General features: G+C 45.6%; 2 pseudogenes; both read left to right on the top strand.

Moving 5' to 3' along the window:
- On the top strand, positions 1 to 2316 carry LOC115170789 (RNA-binding protein FUS-like; annotated as a pseudogene).
- Positions 2317 to 9540: 7224 nt separating this feature from the next.
- On the top strand, positions 9541 to 13567 carry LOC115170655 (RNA-binding protein FUS-like; annotated as a pseudogene).
- The last annotated feature ends 508 nt before the right edge of the window (positions 13568 to 14075 follow it).

Here is a 14075-nt window from a genome sequence, read left to right as displayed (position 1 = left end):
CATTGGTGGCCTACGCAGTCACTACTGCTGTAGATACTTTAGAGAGTGCAAAACTGCCATCATATCTGTCAGCTCAGGCTGCAGAATTGTTTGCACTGACTAGGGCGCACTGACGATTCTAGCTAAGGATAAAACTGTTACCATTTATACTGATAGCAGATACGCGTTTTGGTTGGTGAATGATTTTGGATCATTGTGGCAGCATCGTGGGTTCCTTACTTCATCTGGTAAGATGATTTCACATTCTAAACTGATTGCGAACCTGTTGGAAGCCATTCTCTTGTTGGAACCTGTTGGAAGTCTACATACATTTCTGTCTGCAAGTGTCAAGCTTACACTAATGCATCTGACCCTGTCTCTAAAGAGAATGCTATGGCTGATATGGCTGCAAAAGCAGCTGCCATGGTTTCACTTCCTGTTTCTGCTGCTTATGTTTATGTTTTCATTACAGGATGTTTCTGATCTGCAATCAGGTGCACGGCCTGCCTACCTATTTATTCATGTATTGATTGAACTCCCTTAACACCTCCCTCCATTGAATTATACCTGACACACCCATCACTGCCCTGACTTTGGTGCATGGGTGGCATCTTTTCCTGAGGCTTTGCTGTAGATTACTAACATGCTATGTTTTGAGTGGTAGGCCATGGTGTTTACCTATGCAATGCTTACATTAATGCATTTTCCTTCTGTATCTTAATGTAGCTTTTTTTGTCAATCCATCTCTCGTTTTCTACTCGTTCTCTCCCTCAATCCCCCCATCTCACTCTCTCTCACCCTCACCCACTTTCTCTCTGTCACACTCTCCATCCCTACCTCCCTTTTTCTCCATCTGTCAGATCAATAAGAAGACTGGTCTGCCCATGATCAACTTGTATACAGACAGAGAGACAGGGAAGCTGAAGGTCGAGGCCACCGTGTCCTTTGACGACCCTCTTCTGCCAAAGCCGCCATCGACTGGTTTGATGGTGAGGGGATTACCTGTGGAGAAACTGCTGTTTAAAAAAAAATAGATGAGTGAAACTTTAAGCGTAGTCTCTGATTGTTTTATTTTTCTTATGGGTTTGTTTACTCTTTTAGTCACCGAAGAGAATAGGTATAGTCACTGATTTTCACTTGTTGCCCTTCATATTTGTGTTTTGTAAATATTATAGAATATTTTATTGTTTTCTCCGTTGCAGGGAAGGACTTCAAAGGGAACCCCATCGAGGTGTCCTTTGCGACCCGCAGGGCGGACTTCGGAGTAGGCCGGGGTGGCGGCGGTAGCGGCATAAGAGACGGACGAGGAGGTGAGGCAGAGTTTGGTGGTGGAGTAGGTCATTATAGGGTTGGGTCAATTCCACTTTATTTCAGTCCACGTAGGATATGGATTGAGGATTTTCCTATTCATTCATTAGAATTTCACAATTAATTTCCTATATTGAATGAATTGAAAGGGAACTGTTCCAGCAAATCTGCTTGCTCTTCACAATCGCTAGCGAGGATTAATAATGTTTCTAAATGTTAAAACAGAGTGGCGGGATTGTTGTTCATTGACCCAGCTGTGGTCCGTAACCTAATTTGAGAATTCAAGGGTTGGTTATACCCCCTTTAGGTTCTCGAGAGCTAAGTATTATAGTACCTGTCCTGTATTTTCTAACCCCCTGTACCCTCTGTCTCTGTAGGGCCGATGGGTCGTGGCTGGTTTGGAGGTGGTAGAAGTGGTGGTGGTTTCTCTGGCGACAATGGTGGCCGTGGCAATGGAGGACAGCAGAGAGCTGGAGACTGGAAGTGTTCCAACCCGTAAGTCGGGGCTGAGGTGTGTGTGTGGACTGGAAGTGTTCCAACCCATAAGTCGGGGCTGAGGTGTGTGTGGACTGGAAGTGTTCCAACCCGTAAGTCAGGGCTGAGGTGTGTGGACTGGAAGTGTTCCAACCCGTAAGTCGGGGCTGAGGTGTGTGTGGACTGGAAGTGTTCCAACCCGTAAGTCGGGGCTGAGGAGTGTGTATATTTTGGGGACGAGGATGGGGGTGAGCTGCTAGTTATGATGGTGTGTGTCTGAGATTCTCTGTCTCTTTCCTTTCAGGGTGTGTGGGAACCTGAACTTTTTGTGGAGGAACGAGTGTAAGCAGTGCAAGTCCTCCAAACCAGAGGGGGCCGGAGGTGGCATGTCTCCTATGGATGGTCAGGCTGAAACCAACGTTCTGCACCGGCTTTTAGAGTTCAGCCTAACGTGTTAGTCTCTAGTCTAGCGTTTTAGCCTTTCGGCCAGCATAAAGGCCAGCATTTTAGCCTTTAGGCCAGCATTTTAGCCTAGTGTTTTAGCCTTTTTAGCTCAGTGGCTGACTACTGCTCAGGGGCAGCTTTGTTGCAAACTCGACTGATACACGCTCACACAAAGGGAGCACCTTAATGGCTATCGAAATTCTGTGTACAGATAATTATTTGATTATGTGCTAAGAAAGACTAATGGATGAGGTGTAGCCTGCCTTTTATAGCAGGCCATGTTAGCCTAGTGCCTGAGGGCACAATTAAACTGGATGTAGCCCGTAGCTCTGTGTAAACTAGGTTTAATGACATTTTTACCCTTTTTTTCTGTCCCTCTCTGTGTCTCTCTCCCTCTGTATTTTTGGCTGACTGTCAGGAGGTTTCGGTGGAGACAGAGGGGGTTGTGGGGGTTTTGTTGCTCTATACCACTGTATTGTCTTTTGCAGGAAAATATTGTTTATTTCATTTGTTTTACATTTCCATCATCACAACATTAGTCTATAATAGTGATGTGTTTAAAACATTGCTGTTTCTTTTGCTGTAAATAATTATTTATTTTACATTTCAGAAAATAAATGGTAATTCTGTTCTTAACATGTTTTGTTTTTTTGTTGTAAAAAATAACAAAAAGAACCGATAAGAATACCGTTAAAGTACTGGATCGATTAGCAGTACCGGTAAGAGTAGTAATACTGTTAAAATCTTAATGATACCACAACCAGTTACAAAACAGCACATGACGACACACAGGAATGGCAGGCTATTGCAGAGCCTGGCTACCTGATTATGCTGAAGTCACTCAGCCACTCTCTGATCTCATTCACGGCCACAAGATGGCGATGAATGATAAGATAAAGTGGACACCAGAAGGACTGCAGGCACTGGACAAATTGAAACAGTTGCGTACCTCTTCTCCTTCTTTGGGATTGCCAGATCAGTCTAAACCATTTCATCTGTTTGTTTGCTAGAAAAATGGTTTCATGTCATCTGTCCTCACTCAGGACCATGGTGTGAAGCAACAGCTTGTTGCTTACTATTCTAAAATACCTGACAGTGTGATAAGAGGGTTGGTATGTTGCCTCAGGGCTGTAGCGGCTGCTACAGAAGCAGTGTTAGCTTGTGCTAACATTGTTGCAATGTGTTCATTAACCGTTCAACTTCCTCATGCTGTCCATGCTCTTATTTTACGGCACGAACCACCCATCTCACTCCAGCATGGCTCCTGCATTATCAGAATGTGTTGTTGACAATGTCTCATGTGACTCTTAAACGTTGTACTGTTCTTAACCCTGCTACTCTTTTGCTAACTTACGATGATGGGGAACCACACGCTCTGATGTGCCTTTACTGAATGCTGACCTGGAGCTGTTTGTTGATGGCTCAACCCCCAAAAGTCACCACAGGGCATTGGTGGCCTACGCAGTCACTACTGCTGTAGATACTTTAGAGAGTGCAAAACTGCCATCATATCTGTCAGCTCAGGCTGGAGAATTGTTTGCACTGACTATTCTAGCTAAGGATAAAACTGTTACCATTTATACTGATAGCAGATACGCGTTTTGGTTGGTGCATGATTTTGGATCATTGTGGCAGCATCGTGGGTTCTTTACTTCATCTGGTAAGATGATTTACATTTACATTTAAGTCATTTAGCAGACGCTCTTATCCAGAGTACTTACAAATTGGTGCATTCACCTTATGATATCCAGTGGAACAACCACTTTACAATAGTGCATCTAAATATTTTAAGGGGGGTTAGAAGGATTACTTTATCCTATGTATTCCTTAAAGAGGTGGGGTTTCAGGTGTCTCCGGAAGGTGGTGATTGATTCCGCTGTCCTGGCATCGTGAGGGAGCTTGTTCCACCATTGGGGTGCCAGAGCAGCGAACAGTTTTGACTGGGCTGAGCGGGAACTGTGCTTCCTCAGAGGTAGGGAGGCGAGCAGGCCAGAGGTGGATGAACGCAGTGCCCTTGTTTGGGTGTAGGGCCTGATCAGAGCCTGAAGGTACGGAGGTGCCGTTCCCCTCACAGCTCCGTAGGCAAGCACCATGGTCTTGTTGCGGATGCGAGCTTCAACTGGAAGCCAGTGGAGAGAGCGGAGGAGCGGGGTGACGTGAGAGAACTTGGGAAGGTTGAACACCAGACGGGCTGCGGCGTTCTGGATGAGTTGTAGGGGTTTAATGGCACAGGCAGGGAGCCCAGCCAACAGCGAGTTGCAGTAATCCAGATGGGAGATGACAAGTGCCTGGATTAGGACCTGCGCCGCTTCCTGTGTGAGGCAGGGTCGTACTCTGCGAATGTTGTAGAGCATGAACCTACAGGATCGGGTCACCGCCTTGATGTTAGTGGAGAACGACAGGGTGTTGTCCAGGGTCACGCCAAGGTTCTTAGCACTCTGGGAGGAGGACACAATGGAGTTGTCAACTGTGATGGCGAGATCATGGAACGGGCAGTCCTTCCCCGGGAGGAAGAGCAGCTCCGTCTTGCCGAGGTTCAGCTTGAGGTGGTGATCCGTCATCCACACTGATATGTCTGCCAGACATGCAGAGATGCGATTCGCCACCTGGTTATCAGAAGGGGGAAAGGAGAAGATTAATTGTGTGTCGTCTGCATAGCAATGATAGGAGAGACCATGTGAGGATATAACAGAGCCAAGTGACTTGGTGTATAGCGAGAATAGGAGAGGGTCTAGAACAGAGCTCTGGGGGACACCAGTGGTGAGAGCGCGTGGTGCGGAGACAGATTCTCGCCACGCCACCTGGTAGGAGCGACCTGTCAGGTAGGACGCAATCCAAGCGTGGGCCGCGCCGGAGATGCCCAACTCGGAGAGGGTGGAGAGGAGGATCTGATGGTTCACAGTATCAAAGGCAGCCGATAGGTCTAGAAGGATGAGAGCAGAGGAGAGAGAGTTAGCTTTAGCAGTGCGGAGCGCCTCCGTGACACAGAGAAGAGCAGTCTCAGTTGAATGACCAGTCTTGAAACCTGACTGATTTGGATCAAGAAGGTCATTCTGAGAGAGATAGCAGGAGAGCTGGCCAAGGACGGCACGTTCAAGAGTTTTGGAGAGAAAAGAAAGAAGGGATACTGGTCTGTAGTTGTTGACATCGGAGGGATCGAGTGTAGGTTTTTTCAGAAGGGGTGCAACTCTCGCTCAATTGAAGACGGAAGGGACGTAGCCAGCGGTCAAGAATGAGTTGATGAGCGAGGTGAGGTAAGGGAGAAGGTCTCCGGAAATGGTCTGGAGAAGAGAGGAGGGGATAGGGTCAAGCGGGCAGGTTGTTGGGCGGCCGGCCGTCACAAGACACGAGATTTCATCTGGAGAGAGAGGGGAGAAAGAGGTCAAAGCACAGGGTAGGGCAGTGTGAGCAGGACCAGCGGTGTCGTTTGACTTAGCAAACGAGGATCGGATGTCGTCGACCTTCTTTTCAAAATGGTTGACGAAGTCATCCGCAGAGGGGGAGGGGGAGGAGGATTCAGGAGGGAGGAGAAGGTGGCAAAGAGCTTCCTAGGGTTAGAGGCAGATGCTTGGAATTTAGAGTGGTAGAAAGTGGCTTTAGCAGCAGAGACAGAAGAGGAAAATGTAGAGAGGAGGGCGTGAAAGGATGCCAGGTCCGCAGGGAGGCGAGTTTTCCTCCATTTCCGCTCGGCTGCCCGGAGCCCTGTTCTGTGAGCTCACAATGAGTCGTCGAGCCACGGAGCAGGAGGGGAGGACCGAGCCGGCCTGGAGGATAGGGGACATAGAGAGTCAAAGGATGCAGAAAGGGAGGAGAGGAGGGTTGAGGAGGCAGAATCAGGAGATAGGTTGGAGAAGGTTTGAGCAGAGGGAAGAGATGATAGGATGGAAGAGGAGAGAGTAGCGGGGGAGAGATAGCGAAGATTGGGACGGCGCAATACCATCCGAGTAGGGGCAGAGTGAGAAGTGTTGGATGAGAGCAAGAGGGAAAAGGATACAAGGTAGTGGTCGGAGACTTGGAGGGGAGTTGCAATGAGATTAGTGGAAGAACAGCATCTAGTAAAGATGAGGTCAAGCGTATTGCCTGCTTTGTGAGTAGGGGGGGAAGGTGAGAGGGTGAGGTCAAAAGAGGAGAGGAGTGGAAAGAAGGAGGCAGAGAGGAATGAGTCAAAGGTAGACGTTAACCTCTTACATCTAGATGTTCCGCTAGCGGAACGTCTGCTCCAATATCCAATGATGGGCGTGGCGCGAAATACAAACTCCTCTAAAATCCGAAAACTTCCATTTTTCAAACATATGACTATTTTACAGCTATTTAAAGACAAGACTCTCGTGAATCTAACCACACTGTCCGATTTCAAAAAGGCTTTACAGCGAAAGCAAAACATTAGATTATGGCAGCAGAGTACCCAGCCAGAAATAATCAGACACCCATTTTTCAAGCTAGCATATAATGTCACAAAAAACAAAACCACAGCTAAATGCAGCACTAACCTTTTGATGATCTTCATCAGATGACACACCTAGGACATTATGTTATACAATACATGCATGTCTGTTCAATCAAGTTCATATTTATATCAAAAACCAGCTTTTTACATTAGCATGTGACGTTCAGAACTAGCATACCCACCGAAAACGTCCGGGGAATTTACTAACAAGTTACTAAATTACTCACGATAAACGTTCACAAAAAGCATAACAATTATTTTAAGAATTATAGATTCAGAACTCCTCTATGCACTCGATATGTCCGATTTTAAAATAGCTTTTTGGATGAAGCACATTTTTGCAATATTCTAAGTTGATAGCCCGGCATCACAGGGCTAGCTATTTAGACACCCAGCAAGTTTAGCCTTCACCAAAATCACATTTCCTATAAGAAAAATGGTCTTACCTTTCCTGTTCTTCGTCAGAATGCACTCCCAGGACTTCTACTTCAATAACAAATGTTGGTTTGGTCCCAAATAATCCATCGTTATATCCAAACAGCGGCGTTTTGTTCGTGCGTTCTAGACACTATCAGAATACTAAATCACGGTCGCGCGCATGGCGCAGACTGTGACAAAAAAATTCTAAATATTCCATTACCGTACTTCGAAGCATGTCAACCGCTGTTTAAAATCAATTTTTATGCAATTTATCTCGTAGAAAAGCGATAATATTCCGACCGGGAATCTTCTTGTCTGTAAACTGAGGGAAAAACCGAAAGACGGGGGCGGGGCAGGTCACGAGCCTAAGCTTTTCTCCTCTGATAGAGCACTCAGCAAAAGCGCTCGTGTGTTTCAGCCAGGGCTTTGAATTACGTCATTCCTGTTTTTCCCGTGCTCTGAGACCCCATTGGAGACGTGGGAAGTGTCACGTAACAGCAGAGATCCCTTGTAATAGATAGAGAGAATCAACAAGGGCAAGAAATGTTCAGACAGGGTACTTCCTGAACAGAACCTTCTCAGGTTTTTGCCTGCCATAGGAGTTCTGTTATACTCACAGACACCATTCAAACAGTTTTAGAAACTTTGTAAGTGTTTTCTATCCAAAGCTAATAATTATATGCATATTCTAGTTTCTGGGCAGGACTAATAATCAGATTAAATCGGGTACGTTTTTTATCCAGCCGTGAAAATACTGCCCCCTAGCCATAAGAGGTTAAAGTCACCCAGAACTGTGAGAGGTGAGCCATCCTCAGGAAAAGAACTTATCAAGGCGTCAAGCTCATTGATGAACTCTCCAAGGGAACCTGGAGGGCGATAAATGATAAGGATGTTAAGCTTGAAAGGGCTGGTAACTGTGACAGCATGGAATTCAAAGGAGGCGATAGACAGATGGGTCAGGGGAGAAAGAGAGAATGTCCACTTGGGAGAGATGAGGATCCCAGTGCCACCACCCCGCTGACCAGAAGCTCTCGGGGTGTGCGAGAACACGTGGGCAGACGAGGAGAGAGCAGTAGGAGTAGCAGTGTTATCTGTGGTAATCCATGTTTCCGTCAGCGCCAAGAAGTCGAGGGACTGGAGGGTAGCATAGGCTGAGATGAACTCTGCCTTGTTGGCCGCAGACCGGCAGTTCCAGAGGATGCCGGAGACCTGGAACTCCACGTGGGTCGTGCGCGCTGGGACCACCAGGTTAGAGTGGCAGCGGCCACGCGGTGTGAAGCGTTTGTATGGCCTGTGCAGAGGGGAGAGAACAGGGATAGACAGACACATAGTTGACAGGCTACAGAAGAGGCTACGCCAATGCAAAGGAGATTGGAATGACAAGTGGACTACACGTCTCGAATGTTCAGAAAGTTAAGCTTACGTTGCAAAAATCTTATTGACTAAAATGATTAAAATGATACAGTACTGCTGGCTGGTGAAGTAGGCTAGCTAGCAGTGGCTGCGTTGTTTACTTTGTTTGAAAGTGTAGCTGGCTAGGTAACCTCGATAGTTTCAGTACTACACCTTATCATGATACAAAGGCAACTATGTAGCTAGCTAACATAACACTAATCAAGACGTTCCTTTGTAATGTATTTAGTTTCTACAATGCTGCTCGTCGGTAATAGTTGGCTAGGTTTGGAAATGGCGTCGCGGGGGACGAAAATAGCTGGCCAGCTAACCTCGATAATTACTCTAAACTACACAATTATCAAACTATGACAAACTATGACAAAGACAACTTATTGACTAAAATGGCTAAAATGATACAGTACTGCTGGCTGGTAAAGTAGGCTAGCTAGCAGTGGCTGCGTTGTTGACTTTGTTTGAAAGTGTAGCTGGCTAGGTAACCTCGATAGTTTCAGTGCTACACCTTATCATGATACAAAGGCAACTATGTAGCTAGCTAACACTAGCTAACCTGCCTAGCTAACCTCGATAATTACTCTAAACTACACAATTATCTTAGATACAAAGACAGCAAAGACAACTATGTAGCTAGCTAACACTACACTAATCAAATCGTTCCGTTGTAATGTATTAGTTTCTATAGTGCTGCTAGTCGGTAGAAGTTGGCTAGCTAGCAGTGTTGACTAAGTAGGAGAACGGTGGCGCGGCGCAGCGGACGAAAATAGCTGGCTAGCTAACCTCGATAATTACTCTAAACTACACAATTATCTTAGATACAAAGACAGCAAAGACAACTATGTAGCTTTTCACATTCTAAACTCATTGCGAAACTGTTGGAAGCCATTCTCATGTTGGAACCTGTGGGAAGCCTACATACATTTCTGTCTGCAAGTGTCAAGCTCACACTAGTGCATCTGACCCTGTCTCTAAAGGGAATGCTATGGCTGATATGGCTGCAAAAGCAGCTGCCATGGTTTAACTTCCTGTTTCTGCTGCAAATATGTTTTCATTACAGGATGTTTCTGATCTGCAATCAGGTGGAACGGCCTGCCTACCCATTTATTCATTTATTGATTGAACTCCCTTAACACCTCCCTCCATTGAATTATACCTGACACACCCATCACTGCCCTGACTTTGGTGCATGGGTGGCATCTTTTCCTGAGGCTTTGCTGTAGATTACTAACATGCTATGTTTTGAGTGGTAGGCCATGGTGTTTACCTATGGAATGCTTACATTAATGCATTTTCCTTCTGTATCTTAATGTAGCTTTTTTTATCAATCCATCTCTCGTTTTCTACTCGTTCTCTCCCTCAATCCCCCCCATCTCACTCTCTCTCACCCTCTCCCACTTTCTCTCTGTCACACTCTCCATCCCTACCTCCCTTTTTCTCCATCTGTCAGATCAATAAGAAGACTGGTCTGCCCATGATCAACTTGTATACAGACAGAGAGACAGGGAAGCTGAAGGTCGAGGCCACCGTGTCCTTTGACGACCCTCTTCTGCCAAAGCCGCCATCGACTGGTTTGATGGTGAGGGGATTACCTGTGGAGAAACTGCTGTTTAAAAAAAAATAGATGAGTGAAACTTTAAGCGTAGTCTCTGATTGTTTTATTTTTCTTATGGGTTTGTTTACTCTTTTAGTCACCGAAGAGAATAGGTATAGTCACTGATATTCAATTGTTGCCCTTCATATTTGTGTTTTGTAAATATTATATAATATTTTATTGTTTTCTCCATTGCAGGGAAGGACTTCAAAGGGAACCCCATCGAGGTGTCCTTTGCGACCCGCAGGGCGGACTTCGGAGTAGGCCGGGGTGGCGGCGGTAGCGGCATAAGAGACGGACGAGGAGGTGAGGCAGAGTTTGGTGGTGGAGTAGGTCATTATAGGGTTGGGTCAATTCCACTTCATTTCAGTCCACGTAGGATATGGATTGAGGATTTTCCTATTCAATCATTAGAATTTCACAATTCCTTAATTAGAATTTAACAATTAATTTCCTATATTGAATGAATTGAAAGGGAACTGTTCCAGCAAATCTGCTTGCTCTTCACAATCGCTAGCGAGGATTAATAACGTTTCTAAATGTTAAAACAGAGTGGTGGGATTGTTGTTCATTGAACCAGCTGTGGTCCGTAACTTAATTTGAGAATTCAAGGGTTGGTTATACCCCCCTTAGGTTCTCGAGAGCTAAGTATTATAGTACCTGTCCTGTATTTTCTAACCTCCTGTACCCTCTGTCTCTGTAGGGCCGATGGGTCGTGGCTGGTTTGGAGGTGGTAGAAGTGGTGGTGGTTTCTCTGGTGACAATGGTGGCCGTGGCAATGGAGGACAGCAGAGAGCTGGAGACTGGAAGTGTTCCAACACGTATGTCAGGGCTGAGGTGTGTGTATATTTTGGGGACGAGGATGGGGGTGAGCTGCTAGTTATGATGGTGTTTGTCTGAGATTCTCTGTCTCTTTCCTTTCAGGGTGTGTGGGAACCTGAACTTTCATGGAGGAACGAGTGTAACCAGTGCAAGTCCTCCAAACCAGAGGGGGCCGGAGGTGGCATGTCTCCTATGGATGGTCAGGCTGAAACCAACGTTCTGCACTGGCTTTTAGACTTCAGCCTAATGTTTTAGTCTCTAGTCTAGCGTTTTAGTCTCTAGTCTAGTGTTTTAGCCTTTAGGCCAGCATTTTAGCTTTTCGGCCAGCATTTTAGCCTTTAGGCCAGCATTTTAGACTGGTGTTTTAGCCTTTTTAGCTCAGTGGCTGACTACTGCTCAGGGGCAGCTTTGTTGCTAACTCGACTGATACACGCTCACACAAAGGGAGCAGCTTAATGTGTACATGTAATTATTATATTATGCGCTAACAAAGACTAATGGATGAGGTGTAGCCTGCCTTTTATAGCAGGCCATGTTAGCCTAGTGCCCGAGGGCACAATTAAACAGGATGTAGCCCGTAGCTCTGTGTTAACTAGTTTTAATGACATTTTCACCCTTTTTTTCTGTCCCTCTCTGTGTCTCTCTCCCTCTGTATTTCTAGCTGACTGTCAGGAGGTTTCGGTGGAGACAGAGGGGGTTGTGGGGGTTTTGACCGCAAGGGATGCCGGGGCCGAGGGCTTGACATAGGTGGGTTCCGAGGCGGAGGCGATCGGGGTGGATTTGGACCAGGCAAGATGGATGGAAGGTAAGGAGATGCACTTGTCCCATCATTGTACACGCTATGACTTATTAATATACACTATATATACAAAAGTATGTGGATACCCTTTCAAATTAGTGGAGTTGTCTATTTCTGCCACACCCGTTTCTGACAGGTGTATAAGATCGAGCACACAGCAATGCAATCTCCACAGATCAACATTGGCAGTAGAATGCCCTTACTGAAGAGCTCAGTGACTTTCAACGTGGCACCGTGATAGGATGCCACCTTTCCAACAAGTCAGTTCGTCAAATTTCTGCCCTGCTAGAGCTACCCCGGTCCACTGTAAATGCTGTTATTGGGAAGTGGAAATGTGTAGGAGCAACAACGGCTCAGCCATGAAGTGGTAGGCCACACAAGCTCACAGAACGGGACCGCCAAGTGCTGAAGCGCGTAGCGCGTAAAAATAATCTGTCCTCGGTTGTAACACTCGCTACCGAGTTCCAAACTACCTCTGGAAGCAACATCAGGCCAGTAACTGTTTGTCGGGAGCTTCATGAAATGGGTTTCCATGGCCGAGCAGCCGTTCACTTTACAGTTGGCACTATACATTTAGGCAGGTAGCTTTCTCCTGGCATCCGCCGGATGGGATGAATTGGAACGCCGACTGCGAGCCTGGCATAATCGCCCAACATCAGTGCCCAACCTGACTGCTCTTGTGGCTGAATGAAAGCAAGTCCCCCGCAGCAATTTTCCAACATTTAGTGAAAAGCCTATCCCAGAATAGTGGAGGCTGTTATAGCAGTAAAGGGGGACCAACTCCATATTAATACCCATGATTTTGGAATGAGATTTTCGACAAGCAGGTGTCCACATACTTTATGTATTTGCATACAAACACTCTGGTCCATACAAAACATAAACAAACCTATACAAATACCAGACTAGCACTCAAGTACATACCACTCCATCGTTTTTACCCATCTCACACGCCACATTTCAGAATAACCTACAATTGGACACACTAGTGCACGTGTCAAACTCTTTCCACGGAGCGCGGAGTGTCTGCGGGTTTTCACTCCTCCCTTGTACTTGATAGTAAATAATTTCCCTCAACTAGCTCTTCATTTTTGTTTCCTGTACTCCCACCCTTGATTGATGTAATTGTGTCACAAACTCCTTATTGTCATTTGTATTGCTTGCTGCTTTGTAATGCAGGGTCCGCCTTGCAAAAGAGACCTTGGTCTCAATGGGACTTCTCCTGCTTAAATAAAGGTTAAGTAAAGAAATAAAAACAATGTAATTGTAAACTAGCACGGTATAGCCACAAAACATGGTTAAAAATAGAATGTTGATATTATAGGTCGGTCCTTGTGGTCGGTCCTTGTAGCCATAGCGTTGTCTGTGAATTTGAGTGATTACATTTCTCCAGCACGATCTTTGATTTTTACCAAAACAGTGGTGGGGTGTCCCTTGGTTATTTTTTAAACTGCATGTTTTTTAAAACCCCTTTAACAACGTGACAAATGTCTTTCTGTTGTAGGGGTGAACACAGACAGGACCGCAGAGACAGGCCCTACTAGACCAACGCCACTCCAAGCTGGGACTAGTTCTCCATCCTGCTCCTCCTCTCCACACCTCCTCTCCTACTTTCCTCTAGGGCCCAACTTCCTCCCAAACCCTCCTTTTATACAGCGTTACAAGTTGTTACTTTGCCCATGTTTCTTGACTGTTTTGACAGATGTGACTCCTACACACACACACACTCCCCATATTCCCCACTACCTCCAAAGTTTGGTTAACTTGGTTTTATTTGTTCTTCAAGAGCTCTTTACATTTGTTGTTGCAGTCTTTTGAGTTGTTTTGGAATCTTACTGTTTTGTTTTAAAATTAAAGTATTTATAAAACCAAACGTTTTGGATTTGAGTGGAAGTTCAGGCATCAAACAATATCTCAGAACTATTTCAAACTTTGGGTTGTAAGTTGATGCACAAGATCGTACACCACTCAAACATGTCTATGGTAATACTGACTGTCTCATCATATCACCTGGGCTGGAGCTAAAACACTACAGGGAGAAGAAGCTACCACTCACGTTGATGTTTAATTATTAACCTTGGTTATGTCCCAAATGGCACCTCTATAGTGCACTACCACTGGTCAAAAATAGTGAACTATAAAGGGAATAGGGTGCCATTTGGTACGGGCCCCTTCTGTGTATGTGAAGGATTCTTCATTAGAAACTTGATGGAATCAGAGAAGTGACTGGAGCACATTCCATCCTTATTGATGACAAACAGGTACCATTGTGAAACTGTGTAAACACACAAGTATGTGTTGTTTTATTTTTGACGATGTTGCTGCAATAGCTTACGCCAGAACCTTCTATTAGGAATAAAGGGCTCTCTGGCCTACACAGG

The sequence above is a fragment of the Salmo trutta genome, chromosome 32 (genome assembly GCF_901001165.1).
Source record: "Salmo trutta chromosome 32, fSalTru1.1, whole genome shotgun sequence".
Taxonomy (NCBI): Eukaryota; Metazoa; Chordata; class Actinopteri; order Salmoniformes; family Salmonidae; genus Salmo; species Salmo trutta.
This window is presented reverse-complemented; position numbering and strand designations above follow the sequence as displayed.